General features: G+C 44.4%; 1 protein-coding gene and 1 non-coding gene across 8 annotated transcripts in view; one reads left to right on the top strand and one right to left on the bottom strand.

Annotated features, from left to right (window-relative positions):
• Nucleotides 1-23220, bottom strand: part of PHF21A (PHD finger protein 21A) — a 230196-nt gene that overhangs the window by 145547 nt on the left and 61429 nt on the right. The gene's annotated exons all lie outside the window — the stretch shown is intronic.
• Nucleotides 6063-6200, top strand: LOC119944310. Its single transcript, XR_005455802.1, has one exon. It is a non-coding gene; the product is annotated as a small nucleolar RNA SNORA7 (small nucleolar RNA).

Genomic DNA, 23220 nt, shown 5'->3' on the forward strand with positions numbered 1-23220 from the left:
TCCTATTTATTAAATTTACATTTATGCTCCCTCCCTTTACTTCTTGCATTAACTGCCAGGATGGTATAAGGTCCGAAGTTCTGACCCGAGCGCTTAGTACAGTGCTCTGCACACAGTAAGCGCTCAATAAATACGATTGAATGAATGAACGAATATCAAAGGACCTGGGTTCTAATCCCAGCTCTCACACTTGTCTGCTGTGTGACCTTGGGCAGGTCACTTAACTTCCCTGTGCCTCAGTCACCTCATCTGCAAAATGGGGAGACAGGGACTATGTCCCACCTGATTAATTTGTATCTACCCAGCGCTTAGAACAGTTCTTGACACTTAGTAAGTGCTTAACAAGTACCATAATTATTATTATTATCAAAGGATTATCTAGTGGGATAACTAGGACCCGTTTACATATCCTCTCTGCTCAGTTAGGTCCGACCCTAAAATCATCATCAATCGTATTTATCATCAATCGTATTTATTGAGCGCTTACTGTGTGCAGAGCACTGTACTAAGCGCTTGGGAAGTACAAATTGGCAACATCTAGAGACAGTCCCTACCCAACAGTGGGCTCACAGTCTAAAAGGGGGAGACAAAACCAAACATACTAACAAAATAAAATAAATAGAATAGATATGTACAAGTAAAATGTCCCCGGGGAGGACCAAGACGTCTCCCGCAGACTGTGAAGGCTAGAAGTTCCCGCCTTGACGCTCCATTTGAGGTTGGTCATGAAGAGGGCCACGTTCCATCCCTTGAATTAAGCCCAGAGGGGCCACACAGGAACCTGGAGTTTAAGACCCCCATCCATCTTATCCCTTCTGTGCAGAGATATTCTGGACAAGTGGCACTCTAGAAATCAACGTTGGAGAGCGGCTTAATGGGGGAACTGCTTTATTTCCTCTCGGCCATGCCTTTTTCCCTTCTCGAATGCCGATTTGTTTCCTTCGAGTCAGTTCAGTACGTTATACGAACGGCTCCGTGAGGCGATAGTTCGCATTACTCCGGGACACGGGCAAAAAAACGGTCTCTCGCCAATTAGAAGGAATCACACCTGTTGCAATGACTCCAAGTCCTTTTGAAACTTACCTACTGTAACTAACGAGGTGCACTGTAACAATGAGCTTGCAAGGCTGGTGAGCTAGTCCTTATAAAAATGAGTTTAGTTAGGGGGAAGCAGCATAGCTTGATGGAAAGCCTGGGTGTCAGAAGGACCTGGGTTCTAATATCACCACCATTTGTCCGCCTTGTGGACCCTGGGCAGGTCACAACCTTTCCGTGCTTCGGTTACCTCAGCTGTAGAAATGGATATTCAGACTGTGAGCCCCGTGTTCATTCAATCGTATTTTTTGAGCGCTTACTATATGTCCATGTGGGACATAGACTGTGTTCAACATGATTAGCTTGTATCTACCCCAGCGCTTAGTACAGTGGCACACAGTAAGCACTTAAATACCATTAAAATACAAAAAGGAAGAGTAGGTTGGGGTTCTCTCCTACGCGTGTTAATTTGAGGCCACAAGACAAGAGATTCAACCTTGGCCAAAGGCACCTTCCCACAAACTGTGAGCTCGTTGTGGGCAGGGATTGTCACTGTTTATTGTTGTACTGCACTTTCCCAAGCGCTTAGTACAGTGCTCTGCACACAGTAAGCGTTAAATATGTTTGAATGAATGAAAGCAACACGGCCCATGGACACCTGCAAATAGACAGGGCTAGGAGACAGGAGGAGGTGGCTCCTGTAAGAGGGCAATTGGAGGATACCACTGTTTGTGGGGTGAGGAAAATGGGTAGAGAAGAAACTTATTCCTGCTGTTTCCGCTCTTCCCACCTTCCCCGGGCGCTCCTTGCAATGTGCCAGAATTTCTCCTTGCAAACCCAGATGCAAATGGTACGGAGCACCTACTTTCCTGCCCAGGAAAACGCTTCCAGGTTCCATATTGCAGACTACTTGAGCACTGAGTAATTTCTGGAAAGGGGACACTGCACTTAAACCGCAAACCCATATGCACGGAGAATGACAGGAACCTTCCCCGAATGCGGCATTCCTGTAAACGACATTGTTGAGTCAGAAAGAGATGACGATGGTGATGGTATTTGTTAAGCGTATAATAATAATTAAAATAATAAAGGTGATATTTATTGAGCGCTTACTATGTGCCAGACTAAGTGCCGCGGTGGATACATATAAACAGGTTTGGACACAGTCCCAGTTCCACTTGGGGCTCACAGTCTCAATCCCCATTTTATAGATGAGGTAACTGAGGCCCAGAGAAGTGAAGTGACTTCCCCAAGGTCACACAGCAGACAAGCAGCAGACTTGGGATCAGAACTCATGACCCTCTGACTCTCAGGCCCACTATGTCATCGAGCACTGTCCTAAGCACTAAGGCAGATACAAGATAATCAGGTGGGACACCGTTCCTGTCCCACATGGGTGCACAATCTTAATCCCCATTTTACAGAGGAGGTGACTGAGGCCCAGAGAAGTGAAGTGACTTGCCCTTCACAAGGTTAAACAGCAGAGCCGATATTAGAACCCATGACCTTCCGACCCCCAGGCCGGTGCTCTAGCCACTAGGCCATGCTGCTTCCCAGAAAAAGATGGCAACAACACTGCGGGCCAGGGAAAAGCATTCCTGATTTGGTTGACTACGAATCAAATGTTGTTGTTATTTTACGCTGTCGAGTCGTGTCCGACCCATAGCGACGCCATGGTCACATCTCTCCCAGAACGGCCCACTTCCATCTGCAATCGTTCTGGTAAGCGTATCCAGATACCGGCTGAAAATACTAGTGCCCATCAGGGGACTAACTCAGCGTGAGAGGAAACGCCTCTTACCTCTCACACAGTAGCTAAAATCTAAGTTTATTGGACAACAGTCTTGCGATGGGTTTTAAAAAAAATCCGGCAGGCCTCTGCCTAACCTAGAAGTGGGAGGATATTCACCGAAGTGAGAGGCTCAACCCCGAGTCTCAGAAATGGAGCCAGGCCTCCTGTTGGAAGCATTTCTCGCCTCTTCCTCCCCCTTCTCCCTTTCGAGCCCAGATTAACGTCTCCGGAGCGTGCGGTAGGGGTGGGGTCGCTTCTTACAAGAAGTCTAGCATGGGAAATGGCCTTTCGCGGGCCCCCGCTCCCTCCGGGAGGAGAAGGCCCAGTGACGAATACCGCTGGGTTGTGCTGAGGAAAAGTGGCTGGCTTCCTTTGATCAGCTGAGTGGTGTGCTGATCAGTGTGATTTCCCCATAATGCTGACTGCGAGAGAGCCAGGCCAGGCAGGGGAGCTAGCTTCCGTGGGGCCCAGGCAGGGAAGCTTAAATTCCTCGGCCGCCGAATCGCAGAAAAGCGGTGAGGGATGGGAGGAGGCTGGCCTAGAAGCAGACACCTTAGTTCTGCCACCGCGGTACTTACAGATAAACAGATCTCTGGAGGAGGATGAAGCGGATGCTTCTATAATTTTAATTAATCGATTGCAGCGCCACACACAACATGCTCGACAACGCGCGCATATTGCAATCACTCGGCGCTCCCGAGCTCAAAAGGGAAGCTGCCATTTGAAATATCTTAACCGCTGGATTTTCGGGCACTAAAACCGAGGTGAGGGTTTTTAATTAAAACTGTGATGGAGTAAGAACTTCCAGAGTGGGTCTCCTGGCGTGGTTTGAGACAAAGGAAGTGTGCTCGGGCACCTGAAAGTGGGGAAGGGGCTGCAGCTGCACACAGATTCTATTCTGAGCAGCTGCTGGATTGACACTGGTTAATCGGCTTTCTTTCCACACAAATGTTTCTGGTAAGTCACGGAATTTTTCTGAAAATAAATACAGCAATCTCCTGTTGCTCCCTTCCACTCAGCTCCCAAGGTTCGCTTCTGGTGTTGCAGATTTCATCAGCACACTGTACTTCCTTCTAAGGAGTAGAAGTAAGAAGCACCGTTCTAATCCTGCGGTTGTTTCTGGGATGTAGCGCATTGCACGTTTGAATCAATGCCTCCATTCGGCATACTTATTGAGCACTCACCTTGGTCCGAGCGCTGTGCTAAGCGCTTGGAGGGTACGATATACTGGTGTTGGTAGACAGGTTCCCTGCCCAGGATGACTTACACCATGACCTACATGTGAGACAGGGACTGCGTCCAACCTGTGAGCCCGTTGCTGGGTAGGGATCGTCTCTATATGTTGCCAACTTGTACTTCCTAAGTGCTTAGTACAGTGCTCTGCACACAGTAAGCGCTCAATAAATACGATTGAATGAATGAACCTGATCACTTGTAATAACAATAATAATGATGGCATTTATTAAGCACTTAATATGTGCAAAGCACTGTTCTTGGGGAGGTTACAAGGTGATCAGGTTGTCCCACAGGGGGCTCAAAGTCCTAATCCTCATTTTACAGATGAGGGAACTGAGGCCCAGAGAAGTGAAGTGACTTGCCCCAAGTCACACAGCTGACAACTGGCGGAGCCGGGATTTGAACCCATGACCTCCGACTCCAAAGCCCGGGCTCTTTCCACTGAGCCACGCTGCTTCTCTACCTACCCTAGCACTTAAACAGCGCTGGACGCTTAGTAAGCGCTTTACACTATACAAACAACCATGACAACAACAACAAAAAATGAGCCTGGAGTCGAGAGGGGGAGATGGACATTAACAGAAATAAAACAATTACAGATAATGTACATATGTGCTGTGGGGCTGAGAGAGGGATGAAAAAAGGGCACAAATCCAAGTGCAAGGGTGACACAAAAGGGAGTGGGAGAAGAGGAAATGAGGGCTTGGGAACACAAGAAACGCCACAGTGGTTCAGTCCGTTGCTTCAGCCAATCTAGTTTTCTGTTTCTGACAGAGGCAACTAAGGATGTCCTTTTAGACATCCTTGAAAAAGGACTAACACAGTCCTTTTAGACTGTGAGCCCACTGTTGGGAAGGGACTGTCTCTATATGTTGCCAACTTGTACTTCCCAAGCGCTTAGTACAGTGCTCTGCACACAGTAAGTGCTCAATAAATACGATTGATGATGATGATGATGAAGGATGTAGGGAGAAACAGCATGGCCTCCTAGAGAGAGCACGGGCCTGGGAGTTGGAAGGACCTGAGTTCTAAACCCAGCTCTGCCAACTGTCAGTGGTGTCGCCTTGGGTAAGTCACTTAACTTCTCTGTGACTCAGTTACCTCATCTGTAGAATGGGGATTAAGATTGTAAGCCCTACATGAGGTAGGGATTGCTTCCAATCCGATTAACATGTGTATAGCCCAGAGCTTAGTACCATGCCTGGCACATCATCATCATCATCATCAATCGTATTTATTGAGCGCTTACTGTGTGCAGAGCACTGTACTAAGCGCTTGGGAAGTCCAAGTTGGCAGCATATAGAGACAGTCCCTACCCAACAGTGGGCTCACAGTCTAAAAGGGGGAGACAAAGAACAAAACCAAACATACTAACAAAATAAAATAAATAAAATAGATATGTATAAGTAAAATAAATAGAGTAATAAATATGTACAAACATATATACATATATACAGGTGCTGTGGGGAAGGGAAGGAGGTAAGATGGGGGGATGGAGAGGGGGACGAGGGGGAGAGGAAGGAAGGGGCTCAGTCTGGGAAGGCCACCTGGAGTAGGTGAGCTCTCAGTAGGGCCTTGAAGGGAGGAAGAGAGCTACAAATACCACAAAAAAAAACATCCAGTGTGATGGGCCTCCTTAATGCCTTTTTCCATTATTTTAGATATGTCATCTAGCCCAGGGAAGCCGTACGGCCTAGTGGAAAGAGCACCAGCTGAGGCTCTAATTCCAGCTCCTCCATGTGTCACCTGTGTGTTCTTGGGCAAGTCCATAATAATAATAATAATAATGATGGCATTTATTAAGCGCTTACTATGTGCAAAGCACTGTTCTAAGCGCTAAGTCCATCCATTTCTCTGCCTCACTTCCAACATATGCAAAATGGGGATTCAATATCTGTTCGCCCTCCTACTTAGGCCGTGAGCCTCATAAGGAACCTGATGATCTTGTATCTTTCCCAACGTCTAGTACAGTGTTTGGCATGTAGTAAGCCTTAACAATCACCTCTCAGGGTCGTACCTGGAGAGTTTCCAGTACTCTACCAGTCTCGATTACCGGAGGGGGAGTCAAGCAGAGGCATATTCATACCAGTTTTAGCTTGGGCAGTGGCTAGAGAGTGGAAGGCAATCTGCTACAAGTCAAAACTCACCTGTGCTGGGCAACAGCAGCACAGGACAGCGACACAGGAGTCAATCAATCAATCAATCATATTTATTGAGCACTTACTGTGTGCAGAGCACTGTACTAAGCGCTTGGGAAGTTGGCAACATATAGAGACGGTCCCTACCCAACAGTGGGCTCACAGTCTCGAGGGCGGAGACTCAGAAGGAGCAGGAGGCAATGGTAAACCTCTTCATTCATTCATTCAATCGTATTTACTAAGCGCTTACTGTGTGCAGAGCACTGTACTAGGCGCTTGGGAAGTACAAGTTGGCAACATATAGTGACGGTCCCTACCCAACAACGGGCTCACAGTCTAGAAGGGGGAGACAGACAACAAAACAAAACATGAGGACAGATGTCAAGTCACCAGAATAAACAGAAGTAAAGCTGGATGCACATCCTTTTAGACTGTGAGCCCACTGTTGGGTAGGGACTGTCTCTATATGTTGCCAATTTGTACTTCCCAAGCGCTTAGTACAGTGCTCTGCACATAGTAAGCGCTCAATAAATAAGATTGATGATGATCATTAACAAAATAAATAGAATAGTAAATATGTACAAGTAAAATAAATAGAGTAATAAGTCTGTACAAACATATATACAGGTGCTGTGGGGAGGGGAAGGAAGTAGGGCCGGGGGGGATGGGGAGGAGGAGAGGAAAAAGGGGGCTCCGTCTGGGAAGGCCTCCTGTTCCGTATTTTTACCAAGAAAACTCTACGGATACGCTACCAGAGCGACGGCAGATGGAGGTGGGGTGTTCTGGGATAGACGCGTCCATGGCGTCGCTATGGGTCGGACACGACTCGACAGCATAAGACACCACCAACAACAAGCCTTAACGACACCACAATTATTACTATTCCTAACTATTCCCTCTGATACGCCCATCAGAGCCACACTGCCTGTGACAACCTCAAATTTCTCGGAAGAAAACATCCTTTTGACTGTTCTTTCTTCAAATGAGTAGATGGGGAGCCCAGTGATACGTTGTAACGGTTCACTGTGGTTGTTTTAAAAAGTAGGCAGTCAACTGGAAAGGAAGCAAATTCCCCGGACAATTGCCCACAACCCTAATACCTGAAATGAATTAGGTCAGCAGATGCCACATCATTTGAGTGTCCTCCACCTCCCGTGGAGTGCAGGCACGGTCAGCCAAATTTTGGTGCCCGTGTACCCTTCTAAGCATTTTACGGGGTCTTCTCCTCCAGCCTCTATAAGCTCGCCGTGGTCAGGGAACGTGTCTACCAACTCTGTTACATTGTACTCTCCCAAGCGCTTAGTCCAACGCTCTGCACAATGGAAGCGCTCAGTAAGTAACAATGATTGATTCACCCTATGCCTGTGGTTGGCATAAACTGTAAGCTCGCTGTGGGCAGGGAATGTGTCTGCTTATTGTTGAACTGTACTCTCCTAAACGCTTACTACAGTGCTCTGCACACGGTGAGCGCTCAATACATCCAACTGAATTAATGAATGAAAGCGGGCCCTGGAGTATCCCAGATCCCCCTGTGGGGGTACATAATTCACAGTCAGGACCACCGAACCACTCCAGATCACAGGAGTCAGCCTGGCATCAGACTGAACACCTGGGGTAGACTTAAAGAGCACCTCTCAGGTTTGTCCCTCTCCATACCCACACCCCCAGTAGTAACCGAGGCGCTCAATGGTGCGTGCGGCGGTGGACTGTATCAAAAATGCCACAGATGAAATGTTAAAAGGTCAAGCAAACTAGCAAGACCTGGGTTCTAGTCCCAGCTCCACCACTTTGTTTTTTAATGGTACTTTTTAAGCACATACTACGTGCTAGGCACGTACTAAGCACTGGGGTAGATTCAAACTAATCAGGTTGGACACAGTCCATGTCTGACAGAGGGCCCCAGTCTCAATCCCCATTTTCCAGATGAGGTAACCGAGGCACAGAGAAGTTTATAATAATAATAATAACAATAATAATAATGATAATGTTGGTATTTGTTAAGTGCGTACTATAATAATAATGATGATAGCATTTATTAAGCGCTTGCTATGTGCAAAGCACTGCTCTAAGCGCTGGGGAGGTTACAAGGTGATCAGGTTGTCCCACTGGGGGCTCACAGTCTTAATCCCCATTTTACAGATGAGGGAACTGAGGCGCAGAGAAGTTAAGTGATTCGCCCAAAGTCACACAGCTGACAGTTGGCGGAGCTGGGATTTGAACCCACGACCTCTGACTCCAAAGCCCGGGCTCCTTTCAGTGAGCCACGCTGCTTCTCCAAGCACTGTTCTAAGCATTCATTCATTCATACAATCATATTTATTGAGCGCTTACTGTGTGCAGAGCACTGCACTAAGCTCTTGGGAAGTACAAGTTGGCAACTGGGGTAGATACAAAGTAATCAGGTTGTCCCAAGTGGGGCTCACAGTCTTCATCCCCATTTGACAGATGAGGTCACAGAGAAGTTAAGTGACTTGCCCAAGGTCACACAACTGACAGGTGGCAGAGCCGGGATTAGAACCCACGACCCCTGACCCCCAAGCCCGTGCTCTTTCCACTAAGCCAAGCTGCTTCTCCAAGTTAAGTGACTTGCCCAAGATCACAGGGCAGACATGTGTCGCAACTGGGATTAGAACCCAATGCCCTTCTGACTCCTGGGCCCACGCTTCTCACTTGACTGCTGGGGGCCTTATTATGGTGATTATGGTACTTGTTAAGCACTTACTATGTGTCAAGCACTGTTCTAAACGCTGGGGTAGATACAAGTTCATCAAGTGGGACATGGTCCCTGTCCCACCTGGGGTTTACAGTCTAAGTCGGAGGGAGAAGAATTTAATCCCCATATTATAGATAAGGTAACTAAGGTACCGAGAAGTTCAGTGACTTATCCAAGGTCAAACAGCAGATATGTGGCAGAACTGGGATTACGTCGTCTGACTCCCAAGCTCGTGTCCTTTTCACTAGGCCACATTACTTCTCAAGGTACAACTTGTCTGATCCTCAATTTTCTCCTCCATAAAATGGGGATGAACTACCTATTCTCTCTCCCTCAAGGAGATCGCCCCAAGGTTTAACACAATAATAATAATGGCATTTATTAAGCGCTTACTATGTGCAAAGCACTGTTCTAAGCACTGGGGAAGTTACATGGTGATCAGGTTGTCCCAAGGGGGCTCACAGTCTTAATCCCCATTTTACAGATGAGGGAACTGAGGCCCAGAGAAGTTGTGACTTGCCCAAAGTCACACAGCTGAGAAGTGGCAGAGCCAGGATTTGAACCCATGACCTCTGACTCCAAAGCCCGTGCTCTTTCCGTTGAACCACACTGCTTCTCTAACACAATGCTCGGCACATAGTAAATGCTCAAAACTATAATCATAATCACAACTATTATTGAAGCTGGTACTATACAAGAACTTTAGCGTCAGAAGTAACAAAACCTAGTATAACAGAATAATGGAATTTTTGGAAAAAAGACACTGTATTAAGTCATTGAGTCGATGGGAATTAGGGATCGGCACACTCTAGGTCTAAGACCTTTCAGTTTAAAAACAAAACGTGCACATAAAAGAACCAGGTACATTTTTAAATAATATTATTTAAACTACCATTTTTATAAGCAGCATACAATTCAAGCCAAAATTATACACCACTGATGATGCAAAAAAAACCCCATCTTGTTTAACTTCACTGAACATGAACTTAATGCTTTTTTTTTTTAATGGTGTTTGTTAATTGTTATGCCAGGCACTGGGAAGGAACAGAGGAGTGAAGTGACTTGTCCAAGGTCACACAGCAGGAGTACCAGAGCTGGGATTATAATGATGGCATTTATAATGATGGCATTTATTAAGCGCTTACTATGTGCAAAGCACTGTTCCAAGCGCTGGGGAGGATACAAGGTGATCAGGTTGTCCCACATGGGGCTCGCAGTCCTCATCCCCATTCTACAGATGAGGTAACTGAGGCACAGAGAAGTCAAGTGACTTGCCCAAAGTCACACAGCTGACAATTGGCAGAGCTGGGATTTGAACCCGTGACCCCTGACTCCAAATCCCGGGCTCTTTTCCACTGAGCCACGCTGCTTCTCTAATAAGAAATCAGGTCCTCTCTCTCCCAGGCCCGTGTTCTAACCACGCACATAGTATGAGAAGCAGCGTGGCTCAGTGGAAAAGAGCATGGGCTTTGGAGTCAGAGGTCAGGGGTTCAAATCCCACTCTGCCGATTGTCAGCTGTGTGGCTTTGGGAATGTCACTCAACTTCTCTGGGCCTCAGTTCCCTCATCTGCAAAATGGGGATTGAGACCGTGAGCCCCCCATGGGACAACCCGATCACCCTGCAACCTCCCCAGCGCTTAGAACAGCGCTCTGCACATAGTAAGCGCCTAATAAACGCCATCATTATTATTATTATTATTATTATAACCACGAGACCACGCTGCTTCTCAGTGTTCAGGGATTACAGTAGTCATTTATTCATTCAATCGTGTGCAGAGCTCCGTGCTAAGCGCTTGGGAAAGGACAATACAACAATAAACAGCGACCATCCCTGCCCACAATGAGCTCACAATCTACAGATTAGGGCAGATGGACAGGGTACGACTCACCTCCTCTACTGTAGGGGTTTGCCTAGTTGTATTTAATACAATCTAGCGTCATATTCCACTGTAAATTCCCTGCCGCTTCACTGGCAACATTCAGGTTCCCGTGCTCTGTAATTCCAGGCGGCAATCTGGTTCTTCTGCCCAACTCGGATGCTCCTGGAACTGAACCGTACTATGCCGTACTATCTGGCATCAGAAAAGGTCAGTGCGTGATTAGCAGAGTTTGGTACCAACTGCGGAAAGCCGGAAAGCCAGCTCTGCTGAAAACCATGCCTAGCTCTGGGATTTTGAGACTATTTTTTGGCGCAGGAGCAATGCTACGCAAGGGAATCCCTGTGTTACACAAGTGGGTAGGTGTCAGCTGCGTTACATGAGATCGGGCCATATGAATTCACATGGAGGCTCCAACTCTTCATCCTGAACAGAAGTCAAGGCTGGAGTTCAAAATATGCTTGTGATCATGTAGTCTTAAATCCTAAGTAGATAATAATAATAATAATAATAATAATAATGGTATTTGTTAAGCGCCTATGTGCTAGGCACTGTACTAAGCGCTGGGAACTGTATTAAGCACTGGATGGCAACTACAAAAATTGACTGTATCTTAAAATTGGGATGGCAGAGTCCGTGAGATTGAGCGACGACTCTGGAGAGGATTTAATCTCCGTAGTTTTAGGATCAAGATGGGAAGGTGCATGAGGCAGCGTGGCTCAGTGGAAACAGCCCGGGCTTTGGAGTCAGAGGTCATGGGTTCAAATCCTGACTCCGCCAACTGTCAGCTGTGTGACTTTGGGCGAGTCACTTCACTTCTCTGGGCCTCAGTTCCCTCATCTGGAAAATGGGGATTAACACTGTGAGCCCCCCGTGGGACAACCTGATCACCTTGTAACCCCCCAGCGCTTAGAACAGTGCTTTGCACATAGTAAGCACTTAATAAATGCTATCATTATTATTATTATTAAGGTGCAAAGCTACTTTCTAAACTTACCCATGCATGAGGTAGAAAATGACTCTATCAATGGGAAGACAGAGGAAGAAAAAAAGGAAGTGCTTCTCTGGAGGAACCGAATTTCCAAAGAGTTAAAACAGTTAGGTGGAACTGATTGGAGGAGAACCTTGACTATCTGAATGCCATCAGGCTAGGTCTGGGGGTTGGGTAAAATGAGTCTCTGGATCTTGAGCCTGGTCCCTAATCCTTGCTTCCTTCCGATCCTAACTCTTCAGCTTTCCAAATCAATTAGAAAATACCACATTCCCAGTCCTTCCATTCTCCCTTCTCTAGACTGCAAGCTCCTGTGGGAAGGTAACAGATCTACCACCTCTGTTCTAGTGCACTCTCCCAAGCACTTGGTACAGTGCCCTGCACACGTAAAGTGCTCAATAAATACAACTGATTGACTGACTGAAGCTACCAGAGATTCATTGTTGGCAAAAAGTGGCGTGGGCAAAGTTTCGGGATCAAGCCGCTGGAGAGATCCATATGCCATAAAGTGATCTAAAGCCATTCTCTGTCAAGGCTCCAGATTAGCTGCTGAGGAAGCACATGCACCAAATCCCTTTAACGGTATGTGAGAACAGAAAGAGAATGGGAAGAGGAACTGGGGCACTATTTATAAAAATCCAAGGATCCAGTTAGGAAGACATGGCGATGGCTTGGGAGATCAATGCTGGGGATTTGAGGGCACCCCAGACTCAGCCCCCTCCTTTCTCTCCTCCTCCTCCCCATCCCCCCGCCTTACCTCCTTCCCCTCCCCACAGCACCTGTATATATGTATATATGTTTGTACGTATTTATTACTCTATTTATTTGTACATATTTATTCTATTTAGTTAATATGTTTTGTTTTGTTATCTGTCTCCCCCTTCCAGACTGTGAACCCGCTGTTGGGTAGGGACCGTCTCTATATGTTGCCAACTTGTTCTTCCCAAGCGCTTAGTACAGTGCTCTGCACACAGTGCTCAATATGACAATGAATGAACGAGTTAAATTGATTTTTCAACTCCACTCAGTTCTCCTGCAACGTTAACGAGCCTGTTTTAGCACAGGCACCCTCATTGTTTATGTGCCTGATTGTTTTTTCTGACATTACCATCACGTTTTGCACAGAGGGATATGTGGACAGAATAATTTTCTCTGATTTCCTAACCGTGCTCTATCCAAAACGCACAACGAAGATGCACATCGCGAAAGAATGAAGTGGATATGAATTGCAGCTAGTTCGAGCAGTCCGAACAGTTGGTTTTTAATGGGATTTGTTAAGCGCTTACTACGTGTCAGACACTGTATTAACCTCTGGATTACCTTCAAGTTGGACACACACCACAGCCCCCTTTGGGGCTCACAGTCTTAATGCCCGTTTTACAGAAGAGGTAACTGAGGCACTGAGAAGTGACCTGCCCAAGGTCACACAGCAGACTAGCGGCAGAGCCAGAATTAAAACACAAGGAGCTATGATTCCCAGGCCCGGGCTTTATCCTCTAGGCTACGCTGCTTCTCTGGTCGAGATCCTAAAACATATTTTTTATTCCAAGTTCACAACCAATGCCTCATGTTTGTCTTGGGATTTTTTGCTCAGTGTGTTGTGGCTCCTCTCAGATGCCCCCCTCCCCCCATAATTTTGTAACGTGACGACTTGCAAAATGTCATTACTCAAAAGGGATTCGATAGTTTTTATGACCAAACACATGAAAATGACATTACTGCTTTCTGGTCCTTCAATGAAAGATGAGAAAATAGACATAAACAAGAAAAGTGATCTTAAGAATCCAAGTTGTAGGGGATGAAGTAAGCATGAAAATAAACCCTCCTCCTCCTCCTCCTCCTCAAGGAGTAGGTTTTGCATCAGGAAGTTTTCAATCCCTCTGACACCAGTTAGAGTTTTGCTTCATTATATACAAAATTATAACTGTGTTCTGACTGGTAGAAAGGAACCCCATGGATCAGCATTTTCTACCCCTAATCACAGTGTTTTGCATGAATGGAACATTAATATTTGAAAGCAAATAAAAGATGGGATGCTTTTCTAGAGACATCTGACCCACTAAAATGTTTTTGAAAGCTAAAGCTTGAGATGGATGTGTTCACATGTTGGTAAAACAAGCCCCATTTCTTTCCAGAGGAACCGGGCAATACATCAACTTATTATCTTTGGTTTTTTTCTCTTAAATCTACTTGGAAGAGAAGTCAGATGCCATAAAGTTAATATAATGATCGTGATCTTCTAAAAGTTATGGAAGGAAAGCCTGTTAACTTGCAAGGTTTCAAACAGGTAACTTACGTAAATGAACTCTGCTTGGACCTACACCCAGATGATGCTGGGATAAATATTTTACATCAAATTCAACTTTCTTATTCTACTCTGAATCCTCGCAACTCAAACCATCCTGCTTTTGACTGAAAGACGCTTGCACGTCCTAGACGGCAGAAGTACTGGGATAACTTTGCTTTCAGCCCCCAAACTTTATTTGATGACCACTCTGTAACTGGTAAATTAATCACTACTAACTCGGTACACTTCCTGTTCTAGTCTCCAAATCGGAGCCCCAACGAAAGTCTTCTGGAGACCCTTTGATATTCAAAAAAACCGCACCTTCATGATTCCTGAATTTTTTTTAAAAAAAAACATTAAGACCTGTTGCTAGGGCTATACTTTTCAATTCAATTCAATTGTATTTATTGAGCACTTACTGTGTGCAAAGCACTGTACTAAGCGAAGTGTGGCTCAGTGGAAAGTGTGGCTGATTGGGAGTCAGAGGTCATAGAGTCACAGCATCCCATCTATTATTTGCTTTAAAATATTAATGTTCCATTCATGCAAAACACTGCGCTTAAGGGTAGAAAATGCTGAGCCACGGGGTTCGTTTTTACCAGTCAGAACATAGAGGTCTAATCCCGGCTCCGCTGCTTGTCAGCTGTGTGACTTTGGGCAAGCCACTTGACTTCTCTGGGCCTCAGTTCCCTATCTGTAAAATGTGGATGAAGACTGTGAGCCCCACATGGGACAACCTGATCACCTTGTATCCCCACAGCACTTAGAACAGCGCTTGGCACATAGTAAGTGCTTAACAAATACCAACATTATTATTATTACTTGGGAAAGTACAATATAACTACAAATGGACACATTCCCTGCCCACCATGAGCTCACAGTCTGGAGGGGGATAGATATTAATATACATAAATTACAGATATAATAAATTACAGATACTTGATATATAGACTGACTTGTTCCCTTTATTCATCCCCACCCCTCAGCCCTATAGCACTTAAGTACATATCTTTAATTTACTTATTAATATTAATGTCTGCCCCCCCCCATATAGTAAGCTCACTGCGGGCAGGGAATCAATCAATCAATCGCATTTATTGAGCACTTACTGTGTGCAGAGCACTATACTATGCACTTGGGAAGTACAAGTTGGCAACATATAGAGACGGTCCCTACCCAACAGTGGGCTCACAGACTGACTGCTCTCATTTTTACCTGCCTGCTATGATCAACCAGGTGTACTGAGCGCCTACTGTATGCAGAGCACTGTACTAAGTGCTTGGGAGCGTACAACACAGCAGAGTTGGTAGACAGGTTCTGTTATGTTGTACGCTTTGTGATACCTAACAAAGTTATATGTTATATGTTGCCAACTTGTACTTCCCAAGCGCATAGTAGTGTACTCTCCCAAGTGCCTAGTACAGTGCTCGGCACACGGTAAGTGCTCAAGAGATACGACTGACAACCGAGACTTAAAATGCAGTAACAACAACGGAAAAGGACTATTAAGCATTTTCCTTAAAAACACCCAATGGGAACAGCAGCAAAATAGAGCTCCAGAGGAATAGTGCTTTATTATTGGCTCCGTCCCCATTCTGCAGGTGTCTGTCTGCCTCATGATGACACTTTTGGCAACATAGGATTACTACCACCAGGAGGTTCAAAAATGCACCTCTTAATAGACGACTTGAATTTTTAAATACCCTTGTCTCAATAGCTAATGTGAAACGCGTTCCTTAACATGAGCTTTTCAACCAAGCTAAATAGCTCTCTTGCCAGGGGGAAGAAGGTTAAACACCTATTTAAATGCTCCGAATATTTGGAAATTTCAGAAGGAAAAATATAAAACTGAAAAAAAGTTTTAATTAGGCAATAATTATCAGTAATTTCATTTTTAATTAAGCCTTTTTCCCTTCAGTGCTGCATCTTTTACCCACTTCCCTTGGGACTCCTGGGAAGACACCCAAAGAGCATAATAAGACCTAGCTAGTGTTATTGGTTTAGGCAGAGTGAAACTGAGACCGTGACAAATGAACACCTTAAAATGATTTCTAGGTTAAATGTTTAGATGGGGACGACATTAGAAGGAAAAAACTTTTTTTTACTAATCCATACACCTCACAGGTTATTCTCAAGTTCTTGCAGGTGTCTGTTACGAAAAAAAGCCAAATCATAAAATAAAAGGCACATATTAATATATTTTAGATCATTAACAAGAATAATTTAGGGCTAAATGTGTCTAATCGGCAAAGGCTATTCCACGGGAAAAGGCTTCAACTTTCTCTCCTGTTCATTCACTCCAGCCCACTTCACAATGTTTCCTCTTGTCATCAGGTAAAGTTAGCCGAGCCCTGCGGTAAAATCGTTACAAAATTTATCTTTAAATGTTCTTTAGGCAGGGAGACTTTAGGGCAAGCAGTGGAATCCATGTGGTTCATGAGACTCCTTCCCCTTTAAGAGAAGAAACCATGTGCTATCCTTCTCCCCAGGGCACAGCTCCATGAAACAGTTTCATTATTTACCAGCAGAAATATTTTGGCTGGGGCATGCTTGGTTTTGTGCTGATTTATTATAAAAGCAACCAAGTGCCACATCTTATAAGGGGCTAATTTATTTGCTCAATCTGAGCAATAGACAGCAAAAAAAAAATCAAGAAGTTGTAAAAGTCTGTTAAAATGCATCCTGAAAGTGAATAAGAATTGTTAGCACATAAAGGGGTGGAAGAACAATATTACTAGCATTTGGTAAATAAGATCTTTTTTTTCCTGAACTGAGAAGGTATTCTTTAGCCAGGTATTTTCCCCAATTCACACTGTACTTAGTCAAATGAAATGCAACAGTTCTTTCTTGAGGCATTTCCAACAGGATAGTTTCACGTCTGGGACCTTTTCAAATCTGATTTTAAAACTGCATAAACAAGCGGTAACGTACAATTACCTTTTCACACAGCTATAACTTTTTGCTGCCTGGGTTCTTCTGTTTGAATGGAACCACACACTAGCACCAAATAGGGAACAACTCCCCGAATTCTGGATTCTATAGAAAGGTTTGCACTTTCAGGAGTCTAGCACATTTCTTTTCTTCCCAGTTGAGAAAACAAGAATGGTGTGTCTCTTTAAAAATTACCAACATGTAATGTGACTCAAGCTGAAACATGCAAGATCAACTAAAATCCCAACTCCATGAGCAGCATGGGGTTTTCACAAGTGCTAATAGAGGAATGAATTGGTTTTCAGTTGGGGCAAGGCTACTCTAGTTTTGCCCCAGCTCATTTGAAGGAAGATGCATCCAAATTAAGATCAGTTCACGAAAAAGGTGTCTCATCCATCCACATCCTGGATAAGATGGAAAGTATTTACAAGGCTGAGAGGCAGGCTCCACAGGGAAAAAAAATTTCACAGGAAAAATAAAAAGGTACTAATGCAAAATTTAGGAGGATGGTTTAGACAAACCTGAAACTCCCTCTTTTCCAACACCCTGTAAAATCTATTATGGAGTGGGCTGCCTCTTCTAACTGACAGATGAGAGAATGGACCTGGTAAAAGTTGGGTTCAGTTCTTCATGGAAATTCAAAACACACCTGCCTTCCTACTTAGGAATGGATTTTGCTGCCAATCAATTTTCCCACTCATAGACGGAAACAAGCCTATTAAAGTTCAACTACAGGAAAATCTTACTTAATGCGGAGGGTCTCATTGAGATCTGCACAATGTAGCATTAAGGCAGAAACTCTGGGCTGACAATCTCAACTCCCATTTTTAAATGATTTATTATAAATTGCTTATTTATTCATATTAATGTCTGTCTTCCCCTCTAGACTGTAAGCTCGTTATAGGCAGGGAATATGTCTGTTACATTGTACTCTCCCAGGTGCTTAGTATCGTGCTCTGTACGCAGTAAGCGCTTAATAAATATGATTGATTAATTAAAATCTTAATGACATAGGAACCGAGGGTCCACATGTCATATCCACAACAACTTCTAACCATCCTATGGAAGACACATGGCACTATTGAAGTCAGCAACCCCTTTAATGTTCAGCTGCTCTGGCAATTGCATGTGGTTTTTTTGGTGATGAAATCAGACTCCGGGCTATGGAGGAAAAATTAGATTTTCCCCAGGTCACCCAAGCTCGCAGGATGTAAAGTGAGTAGTAGGGGACCAAAACTCGAGATAGGCAGGAGATTCTCAAATGTCAGATCTGAAAAAATGCCACTCAGGCTGACAGCCTAGGAGAATTCTAGTATTGAGTTATGAGTGATTTCGAAAGCCTTTGTAAATCTTAAGCTAGTCACCTGCATCATAACAGAAGTTTTAGTCACTAGGATTTTTTCCCTCACCGGAGAATATAATGACTGAAATAGAGTCACTATTCTCACCACCTCCACTTCTCCCCTTTCCCCTTACCAGCCAATCCCTAGGACGTAAATGATTTGGGGGGTATTTCCAGTTTTCTAATCAGACACAAAAGATAAACAGTAATGCCGCCTTGTGAAATTCAAATTGAAATATTTGAACAAATGACACTCTCTTCCTCATGTGAGCTTTTCTTCCCTCACTGTCAAATACATTCTTTTCAAAAATATATGAACGGATTTGTTTTGGAGAAGGGCAGTCTAGTTTTCCACATTTCACAATTCTACACTTTTCAGCTGGGGGAGATCACAAAATAACTGATTTATGTGAACCTCAGTAAAGAAGGGAATAAAGGATTTTGAAAATCAGAACTAGGGAGTCAACCCACGAAGTAGGTGATGAGTTTATCAAACAACGGAGATAAAGAACTGGATATGGTCCTGACATCTCTGCAGGACTAAAGCACAGGAAAGAACAGAGAAAATATGGGTTGGAAGTCTCTGTGTTCAATAAGTTTCCATGATGGATGCTTACAAATGGCTCCCATCTGCTGCCTTTGTCTACTGATGTCCTTTAGGAATTTTTTGTCTTGATATTTTTTTTGTGTGCTTGTGCACGCACGCATGTGCACAAGGATTCTACTGAAGCTTTTAAAAATGCAAATAAAACATTCTATGGAAAAGCCAGGCTGCCAAAACATCTGAAAAAGGAAACAACCCTAATGTCTTGTACTTAATTAAAAGGAAGAGGTGGAATAACTGACACTCTCAAACAGATTAGCCTTAAACTTACGATAAATTTTAAGAAGGTCGGTAGTGAAAATGCATCTTCAGAAGAGCGAGTTTCGAGTTTTGTCTATCAGCAAACTCCTCGGTTCTACTGGACCCATTCCCAGAGGCCCTTCAACTTTCCAAAAGCAAGTTCATTTCTTAAATATGAAGACAACACTGATGATGTGAAATCAAGTTTCCAAATGTGGACAGAAGCACCAAATGAAACGAGGTCAAAATGGTGAAGCCAGCAAAGATCATTTTTCCCAATTAGATCATCCTGGGAGAACGGAGCTCAGCCCTGGCTTCTATCTTGGTACATATTCTTTGCCAAAGGGTCCTGTTCTTTGAAAATAAAGCAAATTCAGCCTCTTAAAATCCTGGGGGGGGGAGAGGGAGAGAAATCAGGGCCATTATCTCACGACCTTCCAGGCTTCATTTCTTCGAGTACTTCAATGCTTAGCAAAGAAATCACTACTCTTTTAGAGAGAGTTGGGGAGAGACAGAGAGAGAACATGACCAGGAGTAAGGGCAGACCCCTTCTGACCCACACAAATGCTCGTTTCCTAAGGTTCAGGGGCACCTTTATCCCAAGATTATGAAGATTTGAAGAGTCCCTTGCTCTCCAGCCACCCTTGTGGGACACAGCAGCAGATATGTTTGCCCCCCTGACTTAACTTCGACTACAGCGGCTTCTCGTGTGACGTGGGGATTGCATTCGTGGAGAAACCCACGTTAAGCAGAAATTGAGTGAAAGCGCTCACCGTGCCCATGCGCACAAATATTTCTTAAGGCACTGCATCACACAGTATCCCAACGAGCTTGCAATGCCAGATGAACACACGCGTTCTAGTCGAGATGAGTAGTGAGATGAGATGAGAGAAGCAGCATGGCTCAGTGGAAAGAGCATGGGCTTGGGAGCCAGAGGTCATGGGTTCTAATCCCGGATCCACCACACGTCTGCTGTGTGACCTTGGGCAAGTCACTTAACTTCTCTGAGCCTCAGTTACCTCATGTGGAAAATGGGGGTTAAGACTGTGAGCCCCACGTGGGACAACCTGATCACCTTGTATCCCCCCCAGCGCTTAGAACAGTGCTTTGCACATAGTGAGCGCTTAAACGCCATTATTATTCATCATCATCAATCGTATTTATTGAGCGCTTACTGTGTGCAGAGCACTGTACTAAGCGCTTGGGAAGTACAAGTTGGCAACATATAGAGACAGTCCCTACCCAACAGTGGGCTCACAGTCTAAAAGGGGGAGACAGAGAACAAAACCAAACATACTAACAAAATAAAATAAATAGAATAGATATGTACAAGTAATTTATTATTATTATTAGTGAAAACACAGGTTATGGCTGAACAGCTCTTTATTCTCTTAGGCCATATTTATTAGTGCCCAAAAAGGATTAGGGTGCTTCAGAGTTAATAAGGGAAATAAATTAAAAAATCCTGTTGGAGCTTTATGGAATCTCCCATTTCCCTTGTACCTATAATTAAGTTCACTGAAAGGTATTTCCACTTTCTTTGCTCTAGGAACTTGGCATGTCAATTTGGGTAACTTTCCCTGTTCTGAAATTTTAAAAATACTACACTTTGTCTCTAATAAAAAAGTCATCTAAAAAAGAAAAGCAGTAATGGAATAATGTTCTGTGAGGAAAAAGGCCTAAATCTTCTGACTAGGGCTTTTCTTTTAATCCTGATGAAGATAAAGCATCTTGCAAACAGAACATAGAAAACTTTCGGAACATCTCTAGAGCATCCTAGGAAAAATAGGACAACTTGGGGTGAGGTACAAAGGGTTGTCAAATGGAACAGGCTAAAGTGATGTGGCAGAAAGGAAGAATATTACCTATTCTGCAGCGGAGGCAGGAGTACTTAAACAAAGTCTATGATCCCAAGGTGTAATGCTAAAAGTCAACCTAAAAATCAATTTAGTAAGCATTTGAGACGGATGCCACTGAATTTGTTTTCATGGTACTGGTCTGAGAAGCAGCGTGGCTCGGTGGAAAGAGCACGGGCTTTGGAGTCAGAGGTCATGGGTTCAAATCCCAGCTCCGCCAATTGCCAGCTGCGTGACTTTGGGCAAGTCACTTAACTTCTCTGTGCCTCAGTTCCCTCATCTGTAAAATGGGGATTAAGACTGTGAGCCCCCCGTGGGCCGACCTGATCACCTTGTAAACCTCTCCAGCACTTAGAACAGTGCTTTGCACATAGTAAGTGCTTAATAAATGCTACCATCATCATCATCACCTATGTGCCAGGCACTGTATCAAGCACTGGAGCAGATACAGGCTAATCAGGTTGGGCACAGTCTGAATCCCCATTTTACAGATGAGGAAACTGAGGCTCCGGGAAGTGAAATGACTTAACCAAGGTCACACAGCAGACAAGTAGTGGAGCTGGGATTAGAACCCAGGTCCTTCTGACTGAAATATCCAGTACATAAGAAAACTCAGTGGAGGGCAATCAGTTCCCCTCTCCATGCCTAACTTCACTTAATAGGAGATGCAAGGTGAGGAGGGGTGATACAGATGTACCAGGAAATGAATTCTATCTGAATTTCTCTGCTATCAATCGATGGTATTTATTGAATGCTTACTGTGTACAGAGCACTGAACTGGGCACTTGGGGAAGAACTCTAGTCTATAAGCTTATTGTGGGCAGAGAATATGGCTGTTTATTGTTGTATTGTACTCTCCCAAGCGCTTAGTACAGTGCTCTGCACACAGTAAGCACTCAATACGATTGAATGAAAAGTTGGTAGACATGTTCCCTGCCCACAAGAAGTTTAGCGTTTGATGGGGGACACAGACCTTAAAATACATTATATATATATGTGTGTGTATATATATATATGTGTGTGTATATATATATGTATATATACACACACATATACATATACATATATATATAAGTGCTGTAGAGCTGAGGGTGAGATGAATAAAAAGTGCTTAAAGGGCGATAATAATAAAAATAATAATGGTATTTGTTACACTTACTATGTACCAAGCACAGTTCTAGGCACCGGAGAAGATACAAGGTAAGCAGCTTGTCCCATGTGGGGCTCACAGTCTTAATCCCCATTTTACAGATGAGGTAAATAAGGCCCAGAGACTTTAAGTGGCTTGCTCAAGGTCACACAGCAGACAAGTGGTGGAGCCAGGATTAGAACCAACAACCTCTGACTTCCAAGACCGGGCCCTTTCCACTAAGCCACGCTGCTTCTCTAAAGGATACAGATCCAAAAGCATAGGTGAAACAGACAAGAAAGGAAAAGAGAAGCAGCATGGACTAGTAGAAAGACAACGAGTCTGGGAGTCAGAGGCCCCTTTCTAATCCCATCTCTGCCAATGGCTTTCTGTGTGACCCTGAGCAGGTCACTTAACTTCTCTGTGCCTCAGTCCCCTCAACTGTAAAACGGGGATTAAACACCTGTCCTCCCTTCTACTCGGACTGGGAGCTCATGTGGGACAGGGCCAGTGTCTAACCTAATTAACTTCTACCTACCTCAAGGCTTTGAACGGTGTTTGAAACATAGCAAGCACTTAAATACCATTTTAAAAAGAGGGTGTAATCAGGGAAGGCTTCTTGGAGGTGTGATTTTAATAGAGCTTTAAAGATGGGGTGCATGGTGGTCTGTAGGATATGAAGGGGGAGGGGGTTCCAGGCCAGAAGAAGGACGTGGGCAAGACGGCAGCAGCGAGATCGACGAGTCTGAGGTACAGTCAGTAGGTTGGCGTTAGAGCACCGAAGTGTGCATTCATTCAGCCATTCAATCGTATTTATTGAGTGCTTACTGTATGGAGAGCACTGTACTAAGCACTTGGAAGGTTCAATTTCGCAATAGAGACAATCCCTACTCAACAACAGGTGCGGACTGGGTTGTAGTAGAAAATAAGAGAGATCAAGTGGAGGGGAAGAACTGATTGAGTGCTGTAAAGCAAATGGTAAGGAGTTTCTGCTTGGTGTGGTGGTGGATGAGCAGCCACTGGAGGCTCTTGAGGAGTGGGTAGACAT

The sequence above is a fragment of the Tachyglossus aculeatus genome, chromosome 22 (genome assembly GCF_015852505.1).
Source record: "Tachyglossus aculeatus isolate mTacAcu1 chromosome 22, mTacAcu1.pri, whole genome shotgun sequence".
Classification (NCBI taxonomy): Eukaryota; Metazoa; Chordata; class Mammalia; order Monotremata; family Tachyglossidae; genus Tachyglossus; species Tachyglossus aculeatus.